The following is a 6,810-nucleotide window of genomic DNA, read 5'->3' on the forward strand; positions in this document are numbered from 1 at the left end:
ATTACTGTCTGTGTGGGTCAGTGTGTATCACAGTGTGTGTGTGTGTGTGAGTATCTCTGTCTGTGTATGTGTAAGTGTTTATCACTGTGTGTGTGTCAGTGGGTTTCAGTGTGTGTGTGTGTTTCAGTGTGTGTGAGGGTTTTGTCCATGTTTGTGTCAGTGTGCGAGTGTCATTGTCCATGTGTGTGTCAGTGTGTGTCACTGTGTGTGTGTGTGGGTCAGTGTGCATCACTGTATGTGTGTGTGAGTCAGTGTGTATCACTGTGTATCACTGTGTGTGTATGTGTGTGTCACTCTGTGTGTGTGTCAGTGTGTATCACTGTGTGTGTGTGTCAGTGTGTATCACATTGTGTGTATCTGTGTTTCCCACTGTGTGTGTGTCAGTGTGTATCAAAGATTGTGTGACTGTCTGTGTCACTGTGTGTGTGTGTGTCAGTGTGTATCACTGTGTGTGTGTGTCAGTGTGTATCACTGTGTGTGTGTCAGTGTGTGTGAGAGTCGGTGTCCATGTGTGTGTCACTGTGTGTGTGTGTGTGTCAGTGTGTATCACTGTGTGTGTGTGTGTCAGTGTGTATCACTGTGTGTGTGTCAGTGTGTGTGAGGGTCAGTGTCCATGTGTGTGTCAGTGTGTGTCACTGTGTGTGCCTGTGTGTGTGTGTCAGTGTGTATCACTGTGTGTGAGTGGCGGTGTGTGTCACTGTGTGTGTGTGTGTGTGTGTGTGCGTTTCAGTGTGTGTGAGGGTCAGTGTCCATGTGTGTGTCAGTGTGCGAGTGTCATTGTCCATGTGTGTGTCAGTGTGTGTCACTGTGTGTGTGGGGGGGTCAGTGTGCATCACTGTATGTGTGTGTGAGTCAGTGTGTATCACTGTGTATCACTGTGTGTGTATGTGTGTGTCACTCTGTGTGTGTGTAAGTGTGTATCACTGTGTGTGTGTGTCAGTGTGTACCAAAGATTGTCTGTGTCACTGTGTGTGTGTGTGTCAGTGTGTATCACTGTGTGTGTGTGTGTGTGTGTGTGTCAGTGTGTATCACTATGTGTGTGTCAGTGTGTGTGAGAGTCGGTGTCCATGTGTGTGTCACTGTGTGTGTGTGTGTGTCAGTGTGCATCACTGTGTGTGTGTGTGTCAGTGTGTGCCATTGTGCGTGTGTCAGGGTGTATCACTGTGTGTGTGTGTGTGTGTGTGTGTCTCAGTGTATCTCTGTGTGTGTCAGTTTGTATCACTGTGTGTGTGTGTGTGATTGTGTGACACTGTGTGTGTGTGTGTCGGTGTGTGTAACTGTGTGTGTGTGTCAATGTGTGTGAGAGTCAGTGTCTATGTGTGTGTGTCAGTGTGTGTCACTGTGTTTGTGAGTGTGTGTGTCAGTGTGCGTCTCTGTGTGATTGTGTGGGTCAATGTGTATCACTGTGATTGTGTGTGTCAGTGTGTCTCAGAGTGTGTGTGTCAGTGTGTGTCACTGTGTGTCTGAGTGTGTGTGTCAGTGTGCATCACTGTGCGTGTGTGGGTCAGTGTGTATCACTCTGTGTGTGTGGGTCAGTGTGTGGCACTGTGTGTGTCAGTGTGTATGACTGTGTGTTTTTCAGTGTGTGTCACTGTGTGTGTGTCAATTTGTATCACTGTGTGTGTGTGTGTCAGTGGGTATCACTGTGTGTGTGTGTCAGTGTGTATCACTGTCTGTGTGTGTGTGCGTCAGTCTGTATCACTGAGTGTGTGTGTGTCAGTGTCTATCACTGTGTGTGTGTGTGTGTCAGTGCGTATCACTGTGTGTGTCAGTGTGTATCACTGTGTCAGTGTGTCAGTGTGTATTACTGTGTGTGTGGGTCAGTGTGTGTCACTGCGTGTGTGTCAGTGTGTATCATTCTGTGTGTGTGTGTCAGTGTGTATCACTGTGTGTTTGTGTGTCAGTGTGTATCACTGTGTGTGTATGTGTCAGTGCGTATCGCTGTGTGTCACTGTGTGTGTGTGTCTGTGTCAGTGTGTATCAGTGTGTGTTTGTGTGTCAGTGTGTATCACTGTGTGTGTATGTGTCAGTGTGTATCACTGTGTGTGTGCGACAGTGTATGTCATTGTGTGTTGTGTGTTAGTGTGTATCACTGTGTGTGTGTGTGTGTGTGTCAGTGTGCTTCACTGTGTGTGTGTGTGTGTCAGCGTGTATCACTTTGTGTGTGTGTGTGTGTCTCGGTGTGTGTCACTGTGTGTGTATGTGTCAGTGTGTAGCACTGAGTGTGTGTGTGTTTCTGTGTGTGTCACTGTGTGTGTGTCAGTGTGTTTCACTGTGCGTGTGTGAGTGTGTATTACTGTGTGTGTGGGTCAGTGTGTGTCACTGTGTGTGGGTGTGTCAGTGTGTATCACAGTGTGTGTGTGTGTGTGAGTATCTCTGTCTGTGTATTTGTAAGTGTGTATCACTGTGTGTGTGTCAGTGTGTTTCAGTGTGTGTGTGTGTGTGTGTCACTGTGTGTGTCACTGTGTGTGTGTCAGTGTGTGTCAGTGTGTGTGTGTGGATCGGTGTGCATCACTGTGTGTGTCTGTTTGTCACTGTGTATCACTGTGTGTCAGTGTGTATGACTGTGTGTGTCAGTGTGTGTCAATGTGTGGGTGTGGGTCAGTTTGTTTCACAGTGTCGGTGTGGGTCAGTGTACATCACTGTGTGTGTGTGTGTGTATGTGTAGGTGGGCAACAGTGTGTGTGGGGGGGTGGGGGGGGGGGTCAGTGTGTACCACTGTGTGTGAGTGGGTCAGTGTGCATCACTGTGTGTGTGTCAGTGTGAGTCAATGAGTGTGTGTGACCGTGTGTTTCGCTGTGTGTGTGTCAGTGTTTATCACTGTGTGCGTGTGTGTCAGTGTGTATCACTGTGTGTGTGTCAGTGTGTTTCACTGTGAGTGTGTGTGTGTGTGTGTGTAAGTGTGTATCACTGTGTGTGTGTGTGTCAGTGTGTATCACTGTGTGTGTGTGTGTGTGTGTGTGTGTAAGTGTGTATCACTGTGTGTGTGTGTGTCAGTGTGTATCACTGTGTGTGTGTGTGTGTGTGGGTCTGTGTGTTTCACTGTGTGTGTCAGTGTGTATCACGTTGTGTGTGTGTGTCAGTGTGTCTCATTGTGTGTGTGTGTGTCAGTGTGTAGCACTGTGTGTGTGTGTGTGTCTGTGTGTGTCACTGTGTGTGTGTGAAGCAGTGTGTGTGAGGGGCAGTGTTCATGTGTGTGTCACTGTGGCTGTCACTGTGTGTGTGAGTGTTTCTGTCAGTGGGCATCACTGTTTGTGTGTGTCAGTCAGTGTGTATCACTGTGTGAGTGTGTGTGTCAGTGTGTATCACTGTGTGTGTCAGTGTGTTTCACTGTGTGTGTGTAAGTGTGTATCACTGTGTGTGTGTGTCAGTGTGTATCACTGTGTGTGTGTGTGTGTGTGTGTAAGTGTGTATCACTGTGTGTGTGTGTGTGTCAGTGTGTATCACTGTGTGTGTGTGTGTGTGTGGGTCTGTGTGTTTCACTGTGTGTGTGTCAGTGTGTATCACGTTGTGTGTGTGTGTCAGTGTGTCTCATTGTGTGTGTGTGTGTCAGTGTGTAGCACTGTGTGTGTCTGTGTGTTTCACTGTGTGTGTGTGAAGCAGTGTGTGTGAGGGGCAGTGTCCATGTGTGTGTCACTGTGGCTGTCACTGTGTGTGTGAGTGTTTCTGTCAGTGGGCATCACTGTATGTGTGTGTCAGTCAGTGTGTTTCACTGTGTGAGTGTGTGTGTCAGTGTGTATCACTGTGTGTGTGTCAGTGTGTGTGAGGGTCAATGTCCATGTGTGTGTCAGTGTGTGTGTGTGTGTGTAAGTGTGGGTCACTGTGTGTGTGTGTGTGTCAGTGTGTCTCACTCTGTGTGTGTGTGTCAGTGTGTATCACTGCGTGTGTGTGTGCGTGTCACTGTGTGTGTGTCAGTGTGCCTCACTGTGTGTGTGTGTGTCAGTGTGTATCACCGTGTGTGTCACTGTGTGTGTGTGTAAGTGTGTATCACTGTGTGTGTATGTCAGTGTGTGTCACAGATTGTGTGGGTCAGTGTGTCACTGTGTGTGTGTCAGTGTGAGTCAATGAGTGTGTGTGACCGTGTGTTTCACTGTGTGTGTGTCAGTGTTTATCACTGTGTGAGTGTGTGTCAGTGTGTATCACTGTGTGTGTGTCAGTGTGTTTCACTGTGTGTGTGTGTGTGTGTCAGTGTGTATCACTGTGTGTGTGTCAGTGTGTGTGAGGGTCAATGTCCATGTGTGTGTCAGTGTGTGTGTGTGTGTGTAAGTGTGGGTCACTGTGTGTGTGTGTGTGTCAGTGTGTCTCACTCTGTGTGTGTGTGTCAGTGTGTATCACTGCGTGTGTGTGTGCGTGTCACTGTGTGTGTGTCAGTGTGCCTCACTGTGTGTGTGTGTGTCAGTGTGTATCACCGTGTGTGTCACTGTGTGTGTGTGTGTCAGTGTGTATCACTGTGTGTGTATGTCAGTGTGTGTCACTGAGTGTGTGGGTCAGTGTGTCACTGTGTGTGTGTCAGTGTGAGTCAATGAGTGTGTGTGACCGTGTGTTTCACTGTGTGTGTGTCAGTGTTTATCACTGTGTAAGTGTGTGTCAGTGTGTATCACTGTGTGTGTGTCAGTGTGTTTCACTGTGTGTGTGTGTGTGCAAGTGTGTATCACTGTGTGTGTGTGTGTCAGTGTGTATCACTGTGTGTGTGTGTGTAAGTGTGTATCACTGTGTGTGTGTGTGTGTCAGTGTGTATCACTGTGTGTGTGTCTGCCTGTGTCACTGTGTGTGAGTATCAGTGTGTGAGGGTCAGTGTCCATGTGTGTGTCACTGTGTGTGAGTGGGTCAGTGTGTGTCAGTGTGTGTGTGGGTCACTGTGTATCACTGTGTGTATAAGTGTGTGTGAGGGTCAGGGTCCATGTGTGTGTCAGTGTGTGAGGGTCAGTGTCCATGTGTGTGTCAGTGTGTGTCACTGTGTGCGTGTCAGTGTGCATCACTGTGTGTGTGTGTGTGTGTCAGTGTGTATCGCTGTGTATCATTGTGTGTGTGTCAGTGTGTGTCACTGTGTGTATCAGGGTTTGTGAGGGTCAGTGTCCATGTGTGTGTCACCGTGTGTGTCCCTGTGAGTGTGAGTGTGTTTGACAGTGTGCACACTTTCTGTGTCTGCGCGTGTCACTGTGTGTGTGTGTGTCAGTGCGTTTCACTGTGTGTGTCACTGTGTGTGTGTGTCAGTGTGTATCACCGTGTGTGTGTGTGTCAGTGTGTATCACTGTGTGTGTATCTGTGTGTGTCACTGTGTGTGTGAGTGTCAGTGTGTATCACTGTGTGTGTGGGGGGTCAGTGGATATCACTGTGTGTGTGTGTGTGTGTGTGTCAGTGCGTACCACTGTGTGTGTCAGCGTGTATAACTGTGCGTGTGTGTGTCAGTGCGTATCACTGTGTGTGTCAGTGTGTATCACTGTGTGTGTGGGTCAGTATGAGTCACTGTGTGTGTATCAGTGTGTATCACTGTGTGTGTGTGTACGTCAGTGTGCATCACTGTATGTGTGTGTGAGTCAGTGTGTATCACTGTGTATCACTGTGTGTGTGTCAGTGTGTATCACTGTGTGTGTATCTGTGTTTGTCACTGTGTTTGTGTCAGTGTGTATCAAAGTTTGTGTGACTGTGTCACTGTGTGTGTGTGTCAGTGTGTATCACTGTGTGTGTGTGTGTGTCAGTGTGTATCAATGTGTGTGTGTCAGTGTGTGTGAGGGTCAGTGTCCCTGTGTTTGTCAGTGTGTGTCACTGTGTGTGTGTGTCAGTGTGTCTCACTGTGTGTGTGTGTGTGTGTGTGTGTCAGTGTGTATCACTGTGTGTGTGAGTGTCAGTATGCATCACTGTGTGCGTGTATCAGTGTGTGCCATTGTGTGTGTGTCAGGGTGTATCACTGTGTGTATCAGTGTGTCTCACCATGTGTGTGTGTCAGCGTGTGTCATTTTGTGTGTGTGATTGTGTGACACTGTGTGTGTGTCAATATGTCTCACTGTGTGTGTGTGTCAGTGTGTATCACTGTGTGTGTGTGTGTCAGTTTGTATCACTGTGTGTGTGTGTCTGTGTGCGTCACTGTGTGTGTGGGTCAGTGTGTATCAATGTGTGTGTGTGTGTCAGTGTGTCTCACTGTGTGTGTGTGTCAGTTTGTATAACGGTGTGTGTGTGTGTCAGTGTGTATCACTGTGTGTGTGTGTGTGTCAGCGTGTGCCATTGTGTGTGTGTCATGGTGTATCACTGTGTGTGTGTGTGTCAGTGCGTATGTCTGTGTGTGTCTGTGTGTATCACAGTTCGTGTGTGTGTCAGTGCGTATCACTGTGTGTGCCAGTGTGTATCACTGTGTGTGTGTGTCAGTGTGTGTCACTGTGTGTTTGTCAGTGTGTATCACTCTGTGTGTGTGTGTGTGTCCATAAGACCATAAGACCATAAGACATAGGAGCGGAAGTAAGGCCATTCGGCCCATCGAGTCCACTCCACCATTCAATCATGGTTGATTTCAACTCCATTTACCCACTCTCTCCCCATAGCCCTTAATTCCTCGAGAAATCAAGAATTTATCAATTTCTGTCTTGAAGACGCTCAACGTCTCGGCCTCCACAGCCCTCTGTGGCAATGAATTTCACAGACCCACCACTCTCTGGCTGAAGAAATTTCTCCTCATCTCTGTTCTAAAGTGACTCCCTTTTATTCTAAGGCTGTGCCCCCGCGTCCTAGTCTCCCCTGTTAATGGAAACAACTTCCCTACGTCCATCCTATCTAAGCCGTTCATTATCTTGTAAGTTTCTATCAGATCTCCCCTCA

This window comes from Mustelus asterias, unplaced genomic scaffold (genome assembly GCF_964213995.1).
Source record: "Mustelus asterias unplaced genomic scaffold, sMusAst1.hap1.1 HAP1_SCAFFOLD_71, whole genome shotgun sequence".
In the NCBI taxonomy this organism is placed as follows: Eukaryota; Metazoa; Chordata; class Chondrichthyes; order Carcharhiniformes; family Triakidae; genus Mustelus; species Mustelus asterias.